This window comes from Ammospiza nelsoni, chromosome 18 (assembly GCF_027579445.1).
Source record: "Ammospiza nelsoni isolate bAmmNel1 chromosome 18, bAmmNel1.pri, whole genome shotgun sequence".
Lineage (NCBI taxonomy): Eukaryota > Metazoa > Chordata > Aves > Passeriformes > Passerellidae > Ammospiza > Ammospiza nelsoni.
This window is the reverse complement of record NC_080650.1, coordinates 6,130,746-6,146,369: the sequence shown is the minus strand read 5'-3', so window position 1 is coordinate 6,146,369 and position 15,624 is coordinate 6,130,746. Positions and strand designations below refer to the sequence as shown.

Here is a 15,624-nt window from a genome sequence, read left to right as displayed (position 1 = left end):
ATAATGGCAATTATAGATATACTTTTATTATATATAAATATATAATAAATATATAATAAATATATAATAAATACCAAGAGAGGAGTTGCTGGGTGCTGGCCTGCCCTTCCTTCAGGCTCAGGGCATCCCTGCCCAAGGGAAGAGCAGCTGAACCCTCTGAGCTGGAGTGGGCACGGCTGAACTGAGGGCTCTGTGCTGGGAAAAGCTGGGATTTGGCTCTTGCAGGGTGTGCTGGACTCGTGGAGACCTCCCTGAGCATAGAGGAAGCCTTGCCAGCACCTGGCTGTCCTAAGCATCCATTTACAATGAAATCCCAGTTTAATTCCATAAGGGTGAGTGTAAGGTATTTTCAGTTTACCCATTCTGGACAACTTTTTGCTGCTGAAGTAGACAGAAGTGCTTTGTAGAGGTTTATAATAGCTCTCAACCTAAGTGTTTCTACTGGATTCAAAGAGCTAATTATCCCTTTAAAATGCCTTTCCAAAATTGTTTTCAGACTTCTCCTCCATTATAACTGAACCCAAGCTTGAGTGTCTCATGTATTTGTAACAGGTGCCATAGGATGCCTTCTCAAAAAGAAACCAGCCAAAAACCGATGCCACGAAGTCAAAGGCAGCATCTTGGGGATATTTAGCCTCTTTTTTGGCTGAATATATTCTATTCCAGTAATATTTCCCTTAGATAGTGCTGGTTTATTTTCCATTGGGCTAAATGGTTTGGATGTACCAAGGACCTGGCCTTTTCATATGGAAAAGAAAGGTTTAGCACAAAGATTTATCTTCATGAGCTAGGGGAAAATTTCCTCCTTTTTGATGGACCCAGCCCTTTAAAGCCTCTGAAAGGAAACCAAATATCTTTAATTCCCAGGAGATATCTCAGAGGATCAGAGCTAAAACATTACTCTCTGAACTATTACACACAGAGACCTCTGCATGACCCTTTGTGTTTCAGAGTCTCAAGGCTGTGGATTCTCCAGAAGAACCTATTTCTTCTACAACCAGAGGCTGAACAAGAGTGCACCATTATAGAAGTTTAAAAAAAAACCATAAGGTCATCTGCTGCTTAAATCCCTGCTACCAGGTCTGTAGATATTTTTGCTTTGTTTCTGGGCGAGCTCAGTCCCAGTGCCAAAGGGCAACATGGAAATTGTGCTGTTATTCTGAAGCATGCAAGGTAATAAATGGTGCTGTCAATTGTTTTCACTCAAGTGACAGATTTATTCTCTTCAAAACCAATGACCAGGAAGGGCTATTACTGCAAAAAATTCACTATGTATCATCCTGTGCCTGTTGTTTAACAAATAATGCTAAGTCTAATTGCCTTCCTCTGTGGCCAACTATCTATGAGTTAATGGCTTTTTTTATTGAAGACGTGTAATTTACCATTGCTTTTGATGTGCCATCTGATTGAATGTCTCTGTGAATCACATCTGCAATCTAGCACTGCCTGTCCCAAAGGAATACCCCTTATCCCATTGTTTTCTCATGATCTGGGTAAAAACAGTCTTGATTTTTTTTTTTTTTTTCTTAAACATGAACTATTAAGCTTCTGTTTCCCAGTTTCTAGTTTGATATTCCTGCTGCTGGCAGATGCACTAAAGTTTAATAAATCAATTGCATGTGGGGAATGTGTGATGTTTTATAGTACTAGAAATAGTGGGTTTAAATCTCAATAGCACTTTTTCCAGAGTAAACATGGAATTAGTCTGGAATCTGATCCTGCAGCTCTGCCTAAACTCCCTTAGAATCTGACTGCAGCCCTTTTTGATAGAACCCTGTTTTTCAGCAAGAAAATTCTGCAGATGATACACTTTAGGATACAAACATTACTGCTCTTTAAAGATCTTTTTAGTGATTCAGCAATGCCTGTTTTTCCACAAGTCTGTTCCTTTTTTTTCCCCCAGTCAACATTGCAATGTTTTTAATGTTTTAGGAGGTTAGAAAATAGCTTCTAAAACTGTAAAGCTTACATAAAGCTTGCACTTCAACAGCATATTTCAGAAAGAGCTGATGGCAGACAAATGTTGAAGTTAAAGCCTTGCTTCGTTGGAAAACAATGCAGTTTCACGTGCCAAAAAGAAGGTGATAGGGAGCAAAGGTAAAGCTTCTAACAGCAAAAATCTTAATTTTTGTCCCTATTGAGAGCTGTTGAGGTTGAGAATGCAGTGAAGTGGTCTCTCCAGAAGGTCATTGGAGATGTGAAGAGGTGACAGAGGCAGCTTGTGGGCCGTCCTCTGCCCCAGGCACTGCATTTCAGGATTCCCCTGTTACCAAGAACTGTGGAAATGCGAGTTTTGTGCTGGTGTGATGGGCTGAATTAAACACACAGTGATTTATTCTAAAATTATTCTGAATGTTCAAATCATTGAACTCTCCTCCTCACAAAGATGGCAGATACTACTGGTAAAGGGATTTGTTGCTTTCAGTTGTGTTTTTATGGCAGTATCAAACTGGATCAGTCATCCTGGTCTAAGTTACAGTAGTGTGGCTTTTCCATGCAGATAAATTTTTAGCCAACTTCTAAGGCCAGGGATTTTATTTAATGCCCCACAAATGTGCTTTCTCAAGCAGCAAAAGCAAAGGTCTGGTTTGCGAGTAGGTGAGTGTGTGTGGGATTGATGGGGGTAGCATGGTTGGGATGGACGGAGATGAGAGATCTCTGCAGCCAGCTCAGGAACTTGGGGTTTATTGCAAAGGGCCTGGGTGCAGGGCCCTGCTGGGATTTGGGTTTATTGCAAAGGGCCTGGGTGCAGGGCCCTGCTGGGATTTGGGGTTTATTGCAAAGGGCCTGGGTGCAGGGCCCTGCTGGGAGCTGCCAAACACAGCTCAGAGCAGGCCTGAGAGAAGAGAGGGACAGAGAGGATGAGAGGGTAAGAGAATAAAAGCATAAGAGAGTAAAAGGGGTAAGAGCATAAAAGGCAAGAGCTAAGAGACAAGAGGTAAGAGCTAAGACAGTGAAGTTCCCGTTACAATACAATAAATCTTCTTCTGTGTTGAATATTCTGATTCTCACTAACCAATCTAGTACAATATACAAATCCTATAGCATTTCCATACAGCCTATAAGAATCACTACATTACTATCCTGTGCTACATTTAAAAACCCTAAAAACTCCTCTTTGGGCCCCTTCTGCCAAGCTGTAGGGTCTGCTCTGACCCTTGGACCTGTCTGCAAGCAGAGGGTGTTGTTCCATCAAAAGGGGATTACCTTCAGCTGACCACACCATTGTTTTCCAGTTGTTCAGTAACTGAGGTATCTCAAAGCTTGCTTTCATTTCAATCTTGCTTATAGTTTCTATATTCTCAAAATCTTTTGCCAGGCAACAATCATATTTTTAAGGCTTTCCTGTTTCATCTTCCCCAACAGGTGTGAAATGAGATGGGGAAATCACAATAGGGGATACAGGTAGGACAGGAGCTGTGAGTTGCCTTGCAGTCATTCAGCAGCCAGTGGAGGCACTGAGGGCAGTCCCAGTTATCCTGGTCTGGGAGTGGAGCCCTCCAGGAGAGGGGTGTCTGAAACCCCAAAAATGGGAGAGGGATGCCAGGTTGGCAGAGCAGCATCCTGGGGATGCTCTCTCTGCACTCTGTTATTCCCCAGTTACAGCAATTTGCCAGCAAACCCCGAGCACAGATTGCTTTGTTCTGTTATAACTAATATCCAGGAAATTCAGCCACAAACTTCTGCTATCACTTAGCTCTTATCTTGCTGTATTGCAAGAACTATTTGATGACCTCAACAGAGGCCTTGAATCCGGTAATCAGTTCTTCAAGTTTGCAACAAAATCCGTTCTTTTTTTCTTAACAACTAAAAGTTACAAGAGGTTGTCTTGGCCTTTTATCTGTTTTGACAAATGAGGGCCTAGATCTCCTCCTCTGCATGCTGATCTGCTCTAGCAGGGTCTGGAAGGAGGATGTGGCTTGGCTCTCCAGACTCTGTCTCATGCAACCAAGCAAAGCAGGGAATTGCATTCCTTGCCTGAAAGGCAGCAGAGGCTGCTTGGTTTTTATCAAGGCTGCCACCAAGAAGTTCAGCTGGTTGATTTGCATAGATAATTTTTAGCTCCTGTTTAGCCTGAACAGGAGTGATTTGGAGAGTAAATGATCTGAGTGATTCACTCCAGGCTTTATTCACCCTGGTGTTTTAGCCCTGAAAGGCAATGATGCTGGTACCTTTTTGCTCCAGCTGTGAGCCTCTGTTTGGTGTGGAATGGGTTAAATTTGCAGCTTGTGACTGCAAAGCATTTGTCTGAGGACTGGGAGCATTCTTATCTTTACAGTGAAATATTATCCCTTCATGGTTAACAACCAGCAGCAAACCTGCTCATTGTGGAAGCAGTTTGGCATAATTAGCCGGTTAAAGAAGTCTGCCTATTGATTAACTGAACTAAATGACCCATAATTAAGAGCCCAACTGTGGAGCTAATATATTTGGTGGTGTTTTCCTTCCCCTTACAGGTTTGGAACCTGCGGCTCTGCTGGCTGTCACGGGATGGGTTGGTGTGGGTGGTAATTGAGTTGGTGCATCACAGGGGCTGTAATGCACACCTTGATGGGTACAGGGGGATGCTGGCACATTGCTGTCCCCTCTGAGACCTGAGAGGTGCAGCAGGAGCCCTGCAGGCTCTGTGGGGTTTGCTGCCTTCCTCAGGGCTCACTGGAGCTGTCTCTTCCATGTCAGGTTGGATTGATGGGGTTTGGGGGAGCTGGCTCCATCCCTGCTAACAGGCACATGGGTATGGGCTGTTGTGAGAGGGCCCTGTGTGCTGGAAGGGGACCCAGGCCAAGAGAAAGACAAAGCTGGGGCTGAAGTTGTGGGAAGCCATTTGTTTGGTTAGCTTGCAGTGCTGTTTCCTTGCAAAAAGTTGTCTATTTTTAGTTGCAATTTGTGTCTAGTGCGATAAATTGTTTCTAGAAAATGTTTTCAGACTGGAGTTTAACTTGAGTGGTTTAGAGGAGCTCCTGTTTATACCTGAATATTATTGAATCTCTCATTACTCCTTTTTTAAAATACCACGTTCTGCTCACACTTTTTCTCTTGTTTTACCAAAGATTATGCCAAAATGAGTTCAGTGCTTTGCCCTCCCTTTGAGGCAATGCCATAAAAGCAGGATCACACTTTAGTGGTGACACCAGCCAGCATGCACAGTCCCAGCTGGTACCAAGCTGCACCAGGCCAAGGGATTAATAACATTAAGCTACAGTTTCAAATAGTCACAAAGAAAACAATGTTTTTTTGGGTTTTCTTTTTGGAAACTCAGCTCTTATCTGCCTCTTATTCTCAATCAATCCTCCCCAAACCCAAAAAAGTAGCAATCAGAACAGATTTGGTCTTGAAGAGTTTAAGGTTAAAGGACTTCTTAAGCACTACTCTTTCCTCTGCTGGGCCCACTGAAATAATCAGAAAATATTTTCACTGACTTTACTGAGGGTTAGAATAGGCCTCCCCAAATCCTCATCCTCTCCTGCATTGTGGAAAGCTTTTTTGTGTGTTTCTGGCACAGAAGGGAGATTCTTTGTCCATGTTTCTTCCTTTAATCTCCAAAAGCTTTCAGCCATCCCCAGTGGAAGCTGCTGGTGACAGATTTTGCTGTGCTGGCATCCTCAACCTGAACCAGTGGAGGAGCAATTCAAGAAATAAAGACTTAGATCTTGGTGCTTGCTCTGGCACACGATAGTGGGGGAGGTATCTGCTGATAATGAGGAGGTTGTGCAAGGAGCAGAGGTAGCTGGTGGATGTGGTAGGGTGATACAGATTCCCCTCCTTTGGGCTGGGGACTTTGTGCTCTTTGCTTCATCTCTGTTTTGCTTCAGAAATGTCTGGGTCCAGAAACTGAAAATGCACTGGATGTGACATCCTGATCTCTGTGTCTCTGCGTCTCTGGATGAGTGGGATGTATTACACATGGCCCCCGGCCTGGGGAGGCCTTTTCTAGGCACAGGTGCCACTGTGCTGGGCTGAGCTGTGTGTTTGGGAGCTGGACTCATGTCCCAGGTGTAAAACACCTCAGTGTGAATCTGGCCAGGGAACGGCCTTGCCCCAAAGCTGCTCTATGACAAGGAGTATATCTGCAGCTCTGGAAAAACGTCATAAGCAGTTGCAAGAGAGCTTGTACAAGAACCTGGCTGAGGATAAAACCCTGCAGCTGCAATTTAAACTTGACTTAATCCCATTCTGGTCCTTTCATATTTCCTTCTATACACATTGCTTTGAGGGAATAGTTAGTTACCTCCTGTTAATATCTTGAGATGTTCATGCAATGTCTGAGCAGCAGAGCTGGCTCCTGCTGAGTCCCTGACCATGACACCATGATCCAGGAGGTTGCTTTGATCCAGTGCTGGGAAGCAGGGAGACAGCAGGTTATTTTCTTAGCTGCAAGAAATTCATGGTGCCATTCACATCACCTCACCCCATTTCCAGCTGGAAATCCCTGGAGTGGCTTACACATTTATTTACCTGGAAGGAAGTGAATTAACTCCCTGCAAAGAGGCCAGAGACAGCTCAGAGCTGCATGAAATTTCACCAGGATTCCCCTACACCCAAAACCCTCCAGTGAGGGATCAGATCCTGGGCAAGGCAGGGATCACTGGGCTGGCTTTGTGCCAGTGTCCTGTTGGGAAAATATGAGATCTCTCCTCTCCTCTTCTTACTAGAGTGGTACTTCTTGCTGTATTTGCTCCTTTTCAAAAGTTTGGTTTCGGTCAGTACCTCATAAGGACTTTTGTTTAGGCAGTGAGAGAGCTGCTGCTTGCAGGAGCTTGCAGAATCTCCAGCAAATCTTGAACTTGAAAGCTTCTATTATTTACATATATACTTAATTATTATTAGATTTGTATATAATATCTGCTTATTTAATGTACATATTATTAAAGAGTCTATGACTGTATCAGCAATTGTTTCTTGGCAGATCATGTTATGCTTCATGTGTCACCACAGAGGATGCAGATAATCTGAAAAGTGCCTTGCTTGCACACCAGAGCTTTAATAGCTATAACAAGACAATTAGTACATTGTTCCACTTGAACTTTAATGTAATAATTGGCAGTAAGTAATTCCCCTCTGGTGTGATACACAGCCCGTGTTGTGAACAAATATCAGAGCAGCCCTGGGTAGGAAAGGGAAAATAAAAGTCAGAGCTGCTGATTGTGACCAAGGGGGTGGATTTGGGGATGATGTTCCACAGTGATGGATGTGGTGTGGATGTTGGACATGGCCAGGAGCACTGGGAGGAGTTCACTGGATGTGACCTCCTGATCTCTGTGTCCCTGCATGTCTGGCTGGGTGGGAATTGTTGCACAGTGCCTCAGGGGAGGGGACACATTTATCCCCAGGTGTGGTACTGAGAGGTACAGACAAGGCTCTTTCATTGTCCCTGCCCACAGAGAGAATGACTTTGATAAAAGGGACATTTGGATAGCAGAGATATTTTTGACAGTCACTGAATCAGAGCCTTGGCAGAGGCCAGCCCATCCTGGAGCAGAATGAGGATTGCCTCTTTCTCAGCATGACCCCAAACACTTCTGAATTTCCAAACATGTTTCTGATCCTCTCTTGCAGTGAGGTCAGTGGGGAAATACAGGCTGCAATGCAGCTTTGTGATTTGAAGTGTGGTGTCTAAATTGTGCTCTAATGTATCAGGGAAAAGCATTTGTTTCCCACAATAGATCAATGCCAGCAGATTGTTCCTTTTGTGCCCAGGAGCTGAGCCCCACTGCCCATGCCTGGTCCAGGCTTTCTGGAAAAAGCACTGCTTGTGTCAGGAAAGCTCTTCCAGGCTGCCCTAATGATGTTCACATGAAAAGAAAAAGAGAGGGAGGGAGGAAACATCTTAACCCATGTCAGGTATGATCTCTGCTGTGATCACATCCTGTCTGATCCTCCCTTCTGGCTCTCTGAAGTGGAGGTGGTTGGTGTGTGTTTTTCTAGAGCTCTGTGCTCAGTTCTGTGCAGTGCATGGGTACAAAAGGCTGCTTACCTAGGGAGTTTGTGATCTGGGGAAAACAGGAAATAACATCTGGGCAGTGCTACAGAAGATGGGTTTTCACTGACCCCATGTTTTTGAACAGAGTAATTTGCAGTATTTTGTAGGATCAGATGTGTGATTAACGATTTATCCTAGTTCTTGCAGATTTTTATGATGTGGGCACCATGTTACTATTTCCAAGTAAGAAAGACAAGGAATGTGTTTCCTAAACTTGTGAGGTAACAGTCAAATGTGGACAGTGATAGCAGTGAGAGAAAGCTGCCCATGGGATGGTTATTTGATGATAATGTACATGATGGTAATGCTGACAGAGAGCAGGGTCCCCAGTGCTGGTGTTGAGGCTGTAGCACAAGGGGTGACTCTTCAGGGGCCCCTGCTAGGTGGGGAGTGGGGACATTTTGCTCAGACCATGATGAGGAAGAAGGTGACAGGAACTGGGGAATCTCAGACCTCACCTCCAAGTCCCTCATGAGGAGGTTCTGAAAACAGCAAAATTCCTCCTCCAGCACAGGCAGGGATGGATGGATGGATGGATGGATGGATGGATGGATGGATGGATGGATGGATGGATGGATGGATGGATGGATGGATGGATGGAGGAGCTGTCTCCAGTTGTCACAGCCCCTGGCAGGAGCAGCACTGCTGTCCTGGGCAGAGCTGCAGGCCAGGGCATCCTCTCCTCCTGCCAGAGCAGTGCAGGCTGTGCTGGCAGATGGAGGAGAAACCCCAGGGATTCCCTGAACTATTCCCCATCCGAGCATGGCAGGACCTGCTGTGCCTGGCAGAGGTCAGGGGTGGATCAGGTGTGACAGTGAGCAGGGCAGTGGGAGCAGGAATGTGCTGGGGGCTCCAGGCACTGCTCTGCTTCCACCCAAATTCCTCTGGAAGCTGCATCTCCCACCGCTCCTGTTCATAAAAAGCAAATGACTTCTCAGATTTATTAGTTACCTCCAGGTGCAATTTATCAATCCCAGGCTGGGCCCTGCCCAGGCAACTGGGGAGAAGCTTGTGTCTTTGATTAATGTGCTCTCCCCCACAATGGTGGCAGATTTCTTACAGGGATTTAATTCTAACAGATTCTTAAAAATAACAAGAAGCATATTCAGCGAGCTGTTTAAGAGGATGCAGAGCTGAAGCACAGCTCATTCTCTAAAGCTTTGAAGTATTTACAGAAAGGGGTTGAGGGAGTCTTCATGGAAGCTGGGAGGGTAAAGGAGGAACTTTGGAGGAGGGTGAATTGGAATGGGCATAAAAAAGAAATAATGACAACAGCTCATAGTGGAAACAGGAGACTGAGGGGTTTTAAAGTAGAAATGAAACAATGGGAGTGAGATCTCAATAAGAATAAGCAAAAAATGTTAAAGACTGGGGTCTTGAAAACACAGGGGTTTCCTTTAGCCAATACAACTTTTGTGTCTGAATTTGTTGTGAAAGGGTAGAGGAACACTAAGTGGGAAAAATCAGGAAAACTAGGAAGATAAGAGGAAAATGGGAAGCTCCCAAATAATGGGCTGCAATGTGGAAAACCTCTGAGGCTTCTCTGCAGCCATTCCCCTAATGCATCAAGAGGATGCCTTTTCCCATCTTCATTTTCCTCACCTTTTAGCCACAGTTTAAAATGAAAACATTACATAGAGAGCTGCCTTTTGGAGACCGAGCCAACAAGAGCTCTTGATCTTTTGACCCTTTTTTCACAAATGGAAATATATTAACTTTTCCCCCTTTTCAACAACACCAAAGCTGTTTTCTGACCGTTTAGGTCTGTGCTGGAAAGCAGTTTGCTGTTTTCCAGTGGGATGAGGATGCTGGGTCAGGATGGTTTGGAAAAGCTCCACCAGATCATCTTGTCCCCTCTGTACCTGAGTTGGCTGCTGACAGCTCTCCTAGGTGCAGCAGCTTAGATTTCAGTGTGACAAAGTGTTTTCACACCCTTTGGTGAGGAGGAACATCATAACCCAGTTAAAGGGCAGGATGCTCCAAGCTTTCAATGCATATTTATGCTGTCTATTTTAAGTATCTACTTTCAGATCTTTCTATATGGTCAGTGCAAAAAAATAAAAAAAATAAAAAATCCCCATCTCTGGAAGGTGACTCATGACACCTAAAATAGACTCCTCTTCTCAGACATCCTCTCTCTGCACTAATTATAGCAGGAGGCTGGAGATGTTTAGCACAGTTTCAGCACGTGAAGGTTGATGCTGCAGGAGGGAGCAGCAGTACCCACTTTGCTGTCCCTGATGCTGGCAGTGGGGTGCCTGCAGTGAGCTGTGTGCAGGTGATCTGCAGCCCTGGTTTGTGGCCTCCCTGCCCTGTTTCCCTTTGCTCCACAGAAAGGTGCTGAAGCCCACACAGGGGGCTGATGATCTGTCCAGGCTGATGATCTGCTCTGGTTCTGGTAATGCTGAGCATGGTGGAGGGAGTGTGGTCACAAATCCCACCCAGGCCATGCTGGGACTGCTGCAGGATGCTGTGGGAAGAGGGATGAGATGCCTGCATCCCCCTCACATAGGTCTCTGGAGAGGAAACCCACTGTGGTCTCCCCTTGTGTCACAGCAGCTGTGACAGAGCCAGATTGGCTTTGAGAAGGGCACAGAACCACAGGAACATGTGGGAGTTATCCCAAGGCTTCCTGGCTTTCCTACTGATGGCAAAAAAGGAAAACTGTGACTGTGGGTGATCATGGGGTGCCTTTTCCCCACCCATGTCATCCTTCAGAGCAGGACATGGCTCAGAGTGGCACAGCCTGGAGTTTCTCCCTCCCCTCACCCCCACTTTGCATAGCCACCTTTGGAGCCACAGTTGGAAATTAAGCCCAGAGTTGGCCATTTGTAAAGCAAGCTGACAGGAAATTGCTGGCTTTGTGCTGAAGAAGTCATTACCTTAAGCTTTATTGCCGTGTGCAGAGTTTACTTGTGACAAAGTAAATGTGCAGAGATGTCTGTAAATAGGGCTGGGATATTGCAGCGTTAACAGCTCCTGGTGAGCCATCAATCAGCAGAGCAGCGTGCAAGGAACCATCACCAGCCCCTGCTGCAGACACAGAGCCTCTCCCACACTCTGCACACCCCTGGCTGGGCAGAGCTCCCGTCTCCTCTGGGTTTCAGAGGAGGCTTTGCAGCCTTGATGTGTCATGGGAGAATCACAGAATGACCAGGTTGGAAGAGACCTTCAGGATCGTCAAGTCCAACCCCTGCCCTAAACACCTTAACTAAACACATGAACTAATGTGATGGCATCTGGGAACAGAGGGCACTGGGCAGTGCTGAAGGACCCACCTTGTGACCGTGTTCACAGGTGTTTTTGGATGAGGCAAGAGATGAGAGCGTTGACTCCATGTTCAGAAGGCTTGATTTATTATTTCATGATATTTATATTACATTATAACTATGCTAAAAAGAAAAGGAAGGAAAAGGTTTCCTCAGAAGCTAGCTACGCTAAGAATAGAAAAAAATGAATGATAACGAAGCCAGCTCTCTCTGACTCTGTCTGAGATTGTTTGGTCCTTGATTGGCCACTAATTATAAACATTCAGGATGGCCCAATCAGAAATCCACCTATTGCATTCCATAGCAGCAGATAACCATTGTTTACATCCTTTTTCTGGGGCCTCAGCTTCCCAGAAGGGAAAATCCTAAAGAAAGGATTTTTAGTGAAAAAGATGTCTGCGACACTCACCCAGAAGAGCAGGAGGTGTGATCTTCCTCTGCCCCTTTGGCTGCAACAGCAGAGCTGGTGAGAGAGCCTGGTTTGGGCTTTTGGTTCTGTCCATTAACATTATGTGAAAGGGAGACAGCTTTGTTTCAGTAATGCCAACATAAATCTCATTTAAAATAAATGAGGCAGTGAGATGCACCACTCGTGCTGCTTGAGCTGCAGAAGCTGTGCTGGGGGGCAAGAGATATATTGAAAATAAGTTGGTGTCTGTGTGACTGGAGTGTGTCTAAATGATCCTGGTGGTGCCTTGAAGGAGCACCTCCCTTCCTGCTGCTGTCCCTGTCGCTGGTGAGGAGCTGCTGCCAAGCAGGGAGTGCCTGAGTTCTCCTCCAGCTCACAGAGCTCAGGCAAGTGGGAAATGGGGGTTTCTGGCTTATCTGTGTTTTCTCAGCCTGCCTTAGTTGTCTGAGCTCTCCAGGATGTCTGGAACTTTTTATTTGCTGCTTCCCTCCTCAGAGTCAGCCCCCTACTCCTGATCCTGTTTTGATTTTTGCCAAAATTGTGGCAGCCCAGTGCAAGCCACACATTTCTGGTCTTTTCTGGCTTCTGCCACTTCTGGGAGTGATAAAGTCAGACAGGTAATAAAACCTCATCACTTGGGGGGTCACCAGAGGGGCAGCCTGGAGGAATTTTCCAGGCATTGGCTGTGTAGGGCTGGATTGCAGCAGTGAACAGAGCCCTGTGTTGGCTGTGGATGGCACTGCTTCCTCTGGGGCTGCAGAGCTGTCCTGGGGCTCCTGCAGGTGCTGCAGCTTGGGGTGCTGTGGGAAAGGCAGATTTCAGATTTCCTCCCTCTCAGTCCTCACTGTCACAGCCTGTGCCTCTGCAGTGCCCAGAAGCTGGGAGCTTTGGGTTGGGTTGATAAACCTGGGTTTGCCCATGATGAAATCCTGATGTGGGGCTGCTCCCACCCTTGGGCAGGAGGGGAACACACAGAGCTGTGCCTTCTGCTGCCTCCCAGCCTTGGCAGTGCCCATGGCCCTGTGTGGTGCTGAGGAAAGGGTTCAGGGGTTCATTTCTCACTCTGGCAATGCCCATGGCCCTGTGTGGTGCTGAGGAAGGGGTTCAGGGGTTCATTCCTCACTCTGGCAGTGCCCATGGCCCTGTGTGGTGCTGAGAAAAGGGTTCAGGGGTTCATTTCTCACTCTGGCAATGCCCATGGCCCTGTGTGGTGCTGAGGAAAGGGTTCAGGGGTTCATTCCTCACTCTGGCAATGCCCATGGCCCTGTGTGGTGCTGAGGAAAGGGTTCAGGGGTTCATTCCTCACTCTGGCAGTGCCCATGGCCCTGTGTGGTGCTGAGAAAAGGGTTCAGGGGTTCATTTCTCACTCTGGCAATGCCCATGGCCCTGTGTGGTGCTGAGGAAGGGGTTCAGGGGTTCATTCCTCACTCTGGCAGTGCCCATGGCCCTGTGAGGTGCTGAGGAAAGGGTTCAGGGGTTCATTTCTCACTCTGGCAATGCCCATGGCCCTGTGTGGTGCTGAGAAAAGGGTTCAGGGGTTCATTCCTCACTCTGGCAGTGCCCATGGCCCTGTGAGGTGCTAAAGAAAGGATTCATTCCTCACTCACTGTCCAGCTGCTCTTCTGCTGCAGGGCAGTGCCTTTGGCACACAGAGGGAAGGGCACCCAGCTGTAATCAGGGTTGATTCCCTGCATCCCAGGGCTGCTCCTACAGCCTCTGGCACCTGCCTCTGGCTGGGGAGTGAGCCATGCAGAACTTGGCCCAGAATGTGCAAATTCCCTGCTGACACGGAAGTGTTGTCCTGGGGGTTGTGATGGCTGGGGAGCCTCCCTATCACACTCTTTAAATCAGAAAATGCTTACCTTTCCTTTCCAAAACTCAGCTCTGTGGGAATAAGTATCCTGATTTTACACATTTGAAACTGCAGTTGTATCATTAAAACAGAACTCACCCACCCAACAGAACTGCTTTTTCAAATCTGAGTGCTCAATCTTCAACAGATTCTTACCAAAACTGCCTGGAGAATAACCCTGGTGCTCTGTGGCTGCTGGGTGAAATTAGTTTGCTCTGGGGTGGTGTGTCTGAGCTGCTGGGGAGGTCAGGAAAACTTCCCAGGGTTGGGCTCTGAGTGATCTGCACAGACTCCTTCCCTTGAGGAATATCTGGTGCTGATTCTCAAGGCTGAGCTCACGTTGCAGCCTTTTGTTCAGTTGAGGTTACTCATAACATCTCTCTCCTTTACGTGGATGTTTATTTTTGCAAACCTTTGAGGAACTGAATTGTCTCTGAGGCTGTTATCTCTCTGTCAAATTTGGCTGAAATTGCTCAATGAGTTCAAAGTTGTTGAGGGAGACACAGCCAGTGTGAATGTATGAGCCATAGGAAATCAGACTGACAGGCTGAAATGAGAAACACTTTAAAACTGTCAAAACAAAAAGTCTTCCCAGTGGTCTGGCCTGGCTTGTCCAGATCATTGGTTCCTAAAGCATCACAAGATCCTGCCAGCTACCTCCAAGCCTGAGGAGCTTCTGAGAGCCCCAGTATGGAAGGAAGGCACAGCATTAACTCTGCTGACAGCAGAAAGGACCCTTGGGATTAGCAAGAGATTTGCCACCAGCTTCTCTTGTGGCCTCTCAAGCCTGGGGGAGTGAAAGCCCACACAAAATGCACATCTGTGCCATCACCAACCACCCCAAGAGGTGATGGCACACCAGACTCACCTGATTTGTGTTTCCTTTTGCCAATGACTTTGATTGAAAAGGGATCTGACACCAGTTAATGAGATGTAGGGGCAGCTTAGAAAAATAGTTGCAATAATGAATCTGCATTTCCTGGTCCCTGCTGCTGCTGCTCCACGAATGCTGTCACAGCCCTCCACAGGATGGTTAATCTTTCAGCAAGTGCTTTGAGCGCTTTGTGCAGGGAGCTATGCACCATCAAAAAGAATGAATGACCCTGTTTCTCTTCCCTATCGTGGCTATCAACCAGAGCTGTCTTTGGCAGAGCTTCTAGGCTGATTTCTGGTTCAACATTAGAGGCAGAATTCATCTGTCCAAACGTAGACATCTAATTGTGAATGTCTACATCTGAGTTACTTGTCTAGACTCTTGTTTATAGGAAAGAAATGGGCACCCCAAGGACATGAGTCATTGTAGGCTAGAGTAAATGTCTAAAATAGGTCAGATGAATCATTCTGTAAATGGGCCCTTTCTCTGCTGTGACTATAAAGGGAGCCCAGAGTCATCATGAGGGGGACAGAGATGCCTCTGCAGCACAGAGAGATGCATCCCAGCTCAGATCCATTTCTGGGTATGCACAGTCAGCTGCTCTGATGTTTGCACATTGTCCTGACATCCTCTGTCCTCTTCTTCTTGCTCTTGCCTTTATAAATTTACCTGAGGCTGAGATGCCATTTTATCCTTGTAGCTCCTACTGCAGGATACCTCCCAAATACCTGCAGGATGAATACCTCCCAAATACCTGCTTTTCCTTCCTCAGGGTCATCAGACTGGAGCCACCTTTGTTCCAAAGCTGTATCTGGGCCTGGAGCTCTGCTTTATCCTCCTGTCCAAAGGCACTGAAGCACAGCTGGGGACCTGCTTTCCCTGCAGTCAGTAGTTCCCTGCTCAGACCATCCACAACAGCCTCCTGCACACATCTCAGGTGCCCTTGTTCTCTCCAGGCCAGCACAACCTGCTCTGATTTACTCAAAATTTCCTTAAACTTCTATTAAAAGGCTTTGGTTATTGCCTTTTTCCACGTGTGTTGTATCTGCCCTGGGTGGGCACTGCCACCTGAGAGGGACTCAGAGCATCTCAGTGCTGAGAAGAATTGCCAGAACTGATGGTGTTGGTGCACAGTCCCTGCTGGGGGGTCAGGGTATCAGCCTCAAGCTCCTTCACAGATTTATTCCCATTTTATTTCTGTTTGCTGAACAAAAGGAATGTATAATACTTACAAATCCT

General features: G+C 46.5%; 1 long non-coding RNA gene across 1 annotated transcript; it reads left to right on the top strand.

Moving 5' to 3' along the window:
- The first annotated feature begins 262 nt into the window (after positions 1 to 262).
- Positions 263 to 15,367, top strand: LOC132081651 (uncharacterized). Its single transcript, XR_009419704.1, has 3 exons — positions 263 to 332; positions 952 to 1,080; positions 15,158 to 15,367. It is a non-coding gene; the product is annotated as an uncharacterized LOC132081651 (long non-coding RNA).
- The last annotated feature ends 257 nt before the right edge of the window (positions 15,368 to 15,624 follow it).